Source organism: Pelophylax lessonae (genome assembly GCF_965119305.1).
Source record: "Pelophylax lessonae genome assembly, chromosome: 9".
Taxonomy (NCBI): domain Eukaryota; kingdom Metazoa; phylum Chordata; class Amphibia; order Anura; family Ranidae; genus Pelophylax; species Pelophylax lessonae.
In genome coordinates, this window is record NC_138776.1 from 192,572,841 (window position 1) to 192,581,166 (window position 8,326).

The following is an 8,326-nucleotide window of genomic DNA, read 5'->3' on the forward strand; positions in this document are numbered from 1 at the left end:
GAGAGGGGGCACTATTTTTTTTTATTTTTAATAAAGGACTTGTCAAAAACTGTGTTTTGTGGTTTTTAGTGTTTTACACTTTTTTGGTGAATGGGTAGGGGTACGATGTACCCGATACCCATTAACATAGGGGGGATCAGGATCTTGGGGTCCCCTAGTTAAAGGGGGCTTCCAGATTCCGATAAGCCCCCCACCCACAGACCCCGACAATCACAGCCCAGGGTTGCTGGGAAGAGGCACTTGTCCCCATCAACATGGGGACAAGGTGCTTTGGGGTGCCCCAAAGCACCCACCCCCCCATGTTGAGGGCATGTGGCCTGCTATGGTTCATGAAGGGGGGGGGGAGCACTCGCTTCCCTCCCCTTTCCTGACCTGCCAGGCTGCATGCTCACATAAGGGTCTGGTATGTATTTTGGGGGGGGACCCCACACCGTTTTTGTTTGTTTTTTTCATTTTGGCCTACGCCGTTTATTTCATTTTTTTATATCTGCATTGCCGGGAGCCGACAATACATTACAGCCGTGAGCAAGTTAAAATTAAATTTTTTCCTTTAGAAATGTCAGTATTGCTGCAGCAGGCTCCATACATCGTACAGATGCGTCACTTTACAGGCACATTAAGGCTGCATTCACATGTCAGCTTATAATCGCGGGCAGAATCGCGGCAACATCGCGCAAACAAAATCGCGGGACGCAATACGCTCCAAAGAAGCTCTTGTACTTTTTTGGAGCGTAGTGCGTCCCGCGATTTTGTTTGCGCGATGTTGCCGCGATTCGGCGGGCGTAAATCGCGGCAACATCGCTCGGCGTTTGGGGGGCTATTGCAAATCAACGGGCAACGCTAGGCGTCCCGCGATTTGCAATAAATCTCTGAATCGCGGGCTAAACCGCGGTGGTTCTGCCCGCGATTATAAGCTGACATGTGAATGCAGCCTAAGGGGACCCCCTAGGCACGATATTTAAAATAATATTTCAATTGTATTGTTTCACTTCAAGCATCATTAAAATCACTGCTCCTGTAAAAATAATCATTTACATTTTTTATTTTTTCTTGCATTGATACATGTCCCCCAGGGCAGTACCCAAGTCCCCATACACTTTTTATGGCAATAATTTGCATATAAGCCTTTAAAATGAGGACTTTTGTTTTTTCATATTCGTTTCCCATAGATTTTATTAGAGTTCGCTAGAACTTTTTCCCTATTCAAGATGTTCTGGTGCAAACCGAAGGGGGGGGGGGGGTGTTCGGCCCATCACTAATTTCCACTAAACATATTTTATGTACAAATGAAACAGAGTAGGAAAGATTTTCCACTTTCTAATAAATAGTGACAAACCTTTGAGTACCTCCCCTGCTGACCACTGGAAAGTCTCTCTGCTCATATCTTCTCCAATCAGCTTGAATCTCATCAATGGGCTCTTTCAAGTCTACAACCACTCAGGCTCGGTTCACACTACTGTGATGAAATTTTGACTCGATTTGCAGTGTCATTGTGTAGAGTAACTTTGATGCAACTTTGGTTGCATTTCAGATGTAGTCTACATATTTGATATTTGGGCCAGATTGCACTGTAAATCACACCAAAGAAGCACAGGACCCTTTTACAATGTTACTTTACAGCTGAGCTGCATTGATGTGAATAGGCACCATTGGAAGAAAAGTTATGGGAATGGTATGAAAGATGTGGTGTTCTATATCAATTAATAAATAACATACTTTACTAAATACTAATTAAAAAATAGACTAGACACATGTTTGTTTGGAATTAAAAGGCCGCGGCTGTTTTAATGAATGGCTTGACATACATTAAAATAATTCTCATACTTTGTTTTTATTACATCTTCAGATAATATAAACAGCAACCTAGCCCCTACGGCTCAGGTTGACAAACTTCACTCCAACATTTAAAGCCATTATCCAACCAAGGATATATAACAAAAACTTACTATCGTCCACCAAAGCCACTTGCTAAGGCGACCGCATTAGCCAAAAATTATAAACAGGCCGCGACAACCAAAGGGGCGGGAGGGTGGAGGAACGAGGAATATCAGTCCTGAGGAGATGAGTGACCCGGAGTCCCGCGGCCACAGTTTAAATAGTGCTCCCAGAACCGGCCTGAGCTGGATTCTTTACCAAAAGGCGGGCTGTTTGAGCGGGAGACCTGGCTCCACGCTCAAAACTGCCCAGATACAGCTGACCTAAAAGGCGGGAATAGCTTAAACTTGGAAAAACTGCCCAGATACTAAATTAAATTGAGCGGGAGAACCCCACACAAATGAACCGGGTCAATAGTTCATATTAAAAAACTATTACACGGCTAACAGTCTAGTAGCCAGTACATTAACTCATTATTTAAGTTTAAACATAGTGATTATTTAATTTTAACCCTTTCTCCTATCCCATAAAGAATTGGGGGCTACAGGAACCCCATTCTTTTTAATGGGAATGGTATGAAAGATGTGGTGTTCTATATCAATTAATAAATAACATACTTTACTAAATACTAATTAAAAAATAGACTAGACACATGTTTGTTTGGAATTAAAAGGCCGCGGCTGTTTTAATGAATGGCTTGACATACATGAAAATAATTCTCATACTTTGTTTTTATTACATCTTCAGATAATATAAACAGCAACCTAGCCCCTACGGCTCAGGTTGACAAACTTCACTCCAACATTTAAAGCCATTATCCACCAGACAGGCGGAATTTTTCCGCCTGTCCCCACCCACCCAGCACGCGGCCTGTTCTATGCAAGAACCCAAGTTATTATTGAAAATGTCCAGGCCTATATCTGATAGATGTATCCCATCCTTCCAATATAGACCTGTTAATCCTCCCTCCAATTCTAAATGCCTATAAGACAATATACCCAAAACTGGGAATAATTTGGCAAGCCCTCTATTCAATCTCTTACGCATTTTTTCTATAGGCCATAAATTGCGGTACCTAAAAGAAATTAAACGAGGAATAACCTCCGAAAAAATTAATTTGGCCGAAGGGAATTTGGATTGGATCAAAGATAGGTCATCCCTGATCTTGTAAAGGAGATCTAGTGTTTTTATTTGACCTATGTCATTGCCGCCTAGGTGGACTAATAAAATATGGGGTTGTGGGTAAAAACTAGCTTAATTAGAGATAAATGAAACCAGCTCAGCCCAGCGCATCCCCCGTTTAGCGAACCAAAAAACCTTAAATGTATTGCCATCCAGTCCAAGGTTTTCCGAATAAACTCTTTTCTTCGCCCTCTGGTGAGCCCAATGGATGTAAGAATGGCCTACAATCCAAATAACGATGTGACCTGCAATTTAAACGAAAGTATTAGGGCGAATATATGTTTTATAACAATCAGAAGACCATCTCCCAATTCGTTTCACTGTACTAACATCCAATCCCAACCTATTCGCTTCGGTGGCTGCCCCAATGCGAAAGGAGTGCGAAGTTATCTTGACACCACTTAGGTTTAAGCATTTCAGACACATTCGCAGCACTGCACCAAATTGGAATTTAGACATATACTTCCCCGATGCATGAATAAACAAAACATCATTCACTTGAGGTCTTTTACTCAAAAATTCTTTAAGAAGAGAAACAGGGCAGATGGCTGAAACACTCGACTGATGTAAAAGAATTCTCTTGCCTACACCTAATTGATCGGTTTTTGAATGTGACAGGAATATGCTGACACTATTAGAAAATAATGTAACATCCTGCACTCTCAAACCTAAACTTCCTGACCTTTTATCAGGTATCAATTCTGAAATCCTGAGCGCTGCGAAAAACATTAGAGCAAATGCAGCTCTGAATAATGATGCTTCATAATCAGAGAAACACACCGACCCCAATGCCGTGCACAGCCTGCCCAGCAAATCAATTGATATAGCTTGTCTATCATCTAATTTAAAGTGACGCTTCCTATAACCTTTTAATGCCTGTCTTACCGTAAAGTAAGACAGACAAGCTGGCAGACCCTGAAGCTTATTAAAAAATGAAATTCCAGCAAGTGTTTTATTAATATGTGACCAGGATAATTGTCTTTTAAATAAAGTGTCTAAAAAGGAAAGCAGCAAAGCCTCTGAAAAGAAATCTGACTGCAAGTTGAAACTCTGAACGTATTGCTTCCACTGCCACCAAGCCGATTGGTATCCGGCTAGCGTCCCTGGTGCCAAGGACCATTCAATATGTTCAACAATACCAGTCATATCAAATCCCACAGGTGTGCTGGGCAGGGGTGTCCATCTTTGTCTGCCTCCGGTAGCAGATGAAAGAATCGTTCCATCTGGAAACGAGACAGACAATCTGCAAGTGTGTTCAACTTACCGGGCACAAAGGACGCTTTTAACCAGACATTATATTCAAAGCATTTGGCCACCAAATACCTGAGCATAATGGTAACGGGCGGAGATTTAGATGATAAACAATTGAGTGCGAAAAGCACTCCTTTGTTGTCCGTCCGTACCATTATCCTCCTATTCTGAAAAAACTGTCCCCATATTTCAAAAGCGACCACTATGGGGAACAGTTCCAGCAAAACTATGTTCTTGGTGAGGCCTGAGCGCTTCCACTTTTCACACCAAGGTGCCGCGCACCAATGGTTGCGCCAAATGGAAGCGAAACCCCTAGAACCCGCTGAATCAGTGAACAGCAGAAATTTCTCGTCCACAACGAATTGCTCCTGCCATACAGAAGCACCGTTGAAACGGAGGAGAAAGTGGGCCCAGACTAATAAATCCTCTCTCATGTCAGCTGTAATTCGCACATGTGAAGACGGGGATTTTAAACCCGAAGTGGCAGCATAGAGTCTTCTAGAGAATACTTTAACCACTGGAATGACTCTTGACGCAAAGGCTAGCAGTCCTAGAAGAGATTGTAGATCTTTCAGGCAAACCTTTTTCCGACGAATAGTAACGAGAAGAATTCTGCGCAGATTGTCCAATTTGTCTTCAGGAAGTCTAAACTCCATCTTGTCAGCATCTATTGTTATCCCTAGAAAAACTAGGGATGAGGAGGGAAAAACAGTTTTTTCCAGGGCCAGCGGGACCCCAAAAAGGTTACAAACTTGAATAAAAACTTCCAGTAAAAATGAACATAAAGAAGAGGATTGAGGGCCAATAAAAAGAAAATCATCAAGGTAGTGTACAATCAGATGAGAACCTGTAATATCCGAAACTACCCATTCCAGGAAAGTTGAAAAACTCTCGAACAGAAAACAGGAAAGAGAGCACCCCATAGGAAGACATTTGTCAAAATAAAATTGATTATTAAAATGAATTCCTAAGGAATTGAATGAACTAGGATGTATTGGAAGTAGCCTGAAGGCGGACTTGATGTCCGCTTTGGCTAGAAGAGCTCCCCTGCCTGCAAACCTCAACCTTTCCAGAGCATCCTCAAATGTAGCGTATTTCACAGAAGACAAGGCAGTGTCAATATCATCATTAAGGGACTCATGTAACGGATATGAAAGGTGGTGAATTAATCTATAGGAATTGGGCTCCTTTTTTTGAACTATTCCAAGAGGGGACACCCTGAAATTCAAAAATGGGGGTTCAGAAAAAGGACCGGCAAACCTGCCTTCTTTTAATTCCAACTCAATTTTTTCCGCCACAATTTCGTGTAAACCATCTACTGACTTTAAATTAGCGTGTATGATACAACCCTTACCTTTAAAAGAGGGCAGAGAAAACCCAAAAGCGAACCCATCAATGAGCAATTGCGCTTTCTCCTTGTTTGGGTACTTGCGTAGCCACGGCAACATTTCTGTTAGCTTCACTGGAGTGTGGGCCTTTTTGAAAGTTTCCTGATTGCTGCGAGATGGACATCCTTTTAAAACACTTGAATAAAGGATGGGGTCCGGAACAGAATGCACACTCGTGCTTAAACTTGCAGGTTCCTGGCCATTTGCAGACTGTTTCGTTAAAGTTAAAGCAAATGCCTTTCCGAAAGGACTGCAAATTTGCTTGTTGAGGGTTGGTGATAGGCTTTGGCGGAAAAGACTTCTGAGGTAGAAACAAATCTAGCCACAGGCTAACATCCTTTACTCCCCATCTAAGAGTAGGTTGCACTGCTAATTTTTGCCTAAAGGCTACATCGTATGCATACCAAGCACTTCCCCCAAAGTTTTTATAGGCCTCCAGCACAATGTCAATGTGCTGGAATAAGCCAATACTCTTCTGGGGGTGCTTTTCACAAAAAACACAGGAGTATATCAAGAATGCCTGAAGCCAATTATTAAACGACTTAGTAATTGGCCTCTTTCTTTCATCCTCTTCCTTTTTGTCAGGCTTAGATACAAATTCCTTAGCTGACGGTAATAATGAAAGGACATCAATGAAAGCTCCTTGCCAGATTTTTTCCTTGATGCCCTCTGACAGGTGGAAACCGAGAGGGGAGATCTCACAGACTATTGCTTCCCTCAAGCAGGTTTCAGGGAGATTCTGGCTCTGTGCCAACTCAAAAGCAGCAGATTGAATGGGACTAGCTTGACTGACAGACACATTCCCTGAAACTGGGGGCACCCAAACATTAGAAGTGCAGGGAGCTGACTGACTTCTAAACTGACTGGAAAAGGACCTGAATTCCTCTAACATATTGGTCATTAAGAGGAACATCCTATCCGGGGCAGAGAACTCACCCTGGACTGCTGAGGCTGATGCTTCAGCCTGGTGTGAGGAGGATGAATCCATCCTGGTTGTTCTGGCGTGTCCCATCCGAGCGGAATCTTTGGACCTGACCGATGTGGCCCTGTGACCCCTGGACGGAGATCTCCTCGCTGACGGCTCCGGGCGATTCTGCGCTGTCTTCCGACCTCTTCGTTGCGGAGATTGGATGTTCGTGTCTTCCTGACGGCTCCGACGGGGCTCCGGTGAATACTTCTTCCGGGGCAACCTCCGACGTTTCACCGGTCCCGCCTCCGGACCGGACGTGACCGATGCTATGACACTGCGCATGTGCGATGAACCCGGCAGACTTCTTGCGACATCCGCCAAAATGGAAGCATCTTCATGGGGATCCTCCGTGAACGCTTCTATGCTCGTTCCGTCCGTGGATTCTTGAACCGCCGCCTCAGGTAACGCCATGGAAGTAGTATCTTGTAGTAGTGGTAGCTCCAGGCAGCGGCGTAACCACTCGTCACCTCCCTTGCTGCCAGCCTTTTCAATTATTTGCCGCAATAGACTCATTTGGCTTCCCGAGGTAGACCGGCCAGAGGAACGAGGAATATCAGTCCTGAGGAGATGAGTGACCCGGAGTCCCGCGGCCACAGTTTAAATAGTGCTCCCAGAACCGGCCTGAGCTGGATTCTTTACCAAAAGGCGGGCTGTTTGAGCGGGAGACCTGGCTCCACGCTCAAAACTGCCCAGATACAGCTGACCTAAAAGGCGGGAATAGCTTAAACTTGGAAAAACTGCCCAGATACTAAATTAAATTGAGCGGGAGAACCCCACACAAATGAACCGGGTCAATAGTTCATATTAAAAAACTATTACACGGCTAACAGTCTAGTAGCCAGTACATTAACTCATTATTTAAGTTTAAACATAGTGATTATTTAATTTTAACCCTTTCTCCCATCCCATAAAGAATTGGGGGCTACAGGAACCCCATTCTTTTTATTTCCATTGTCATGTGATTTATTGTGACCCAAGTCGCATCTTAAATTGCATCAGTGTGAATCAGGCCTCAAAGTTTATTCAGATCTCTCCAGTGTGGAGCAAATTAGTCTCACAATACTATTAAACAGCAGATCTAAGTGCTAAACATGAAGACCCCCCTTCTGTTAGCAGCAGGAGAAATATCCCCAGGTTTTCGTCATTCTGCTTGTAAATGGAAAACATGTTCAGAAATTGAATTGATAGACGCAACATGACTTATGCTGAGTTATTTGATATTCTATGGTTATGCTATTCTTTTATTTACACAGGATCCTATCCAAAGATAATATGGTGTCAACCATCTTGGAGCCATGGATTATTTTATTTCTCATCCTGCTCACGGTGCTAGTTATGTGTTTTCTGGTGATGCTGCCAGCAGTGATAATCATCCTATGGAGAAGAAGTCACATGCCTGTACTTTCCCTGGATGGGACTGTGTAATCAATATAATGAAACAATTGATCAGCTGCACAAAGTGTGAAGGGTGTTGGTGTCATTTCCTGAACACACCCATATACAACACATAGCTGTGGAAATAAAGACATTGCTTTATGAAATCATGTAGTGAGAAAATATTAGGGTGCCATTGCTGACCTCTGAAAATCTAGCTTTCTGGCTGCCATGCTGATCCAGCAGATCAGCTGTTCTGACTTCACTCTGACATTCTAATCTGCAT

The 8,326-nt window shown here is 43.3% G+C and overlaps 1 long non-coding RNA gene across 1 annotated transcript in view; it reads left to right on the top strand.

Annotated features, from left to right (window-relative positions):
• The window catches only part of LOC309563752, a 46,752-nt gene extending 38,653 nt beyond the window's left edge, over positions 1-8,099 (top strand). The window contains exon 3 of the long non-coding RNA XR_014225739.1: positions 7,920-8,099. This is a non-coding gene — a long non-coding RNA (uncharacterized lncRNA). The remainder of the gene's footprint in view (positions 1-7,919) is intronic.
• Positions 8,100-8,326: the final 227 nt, after the last annotated feature.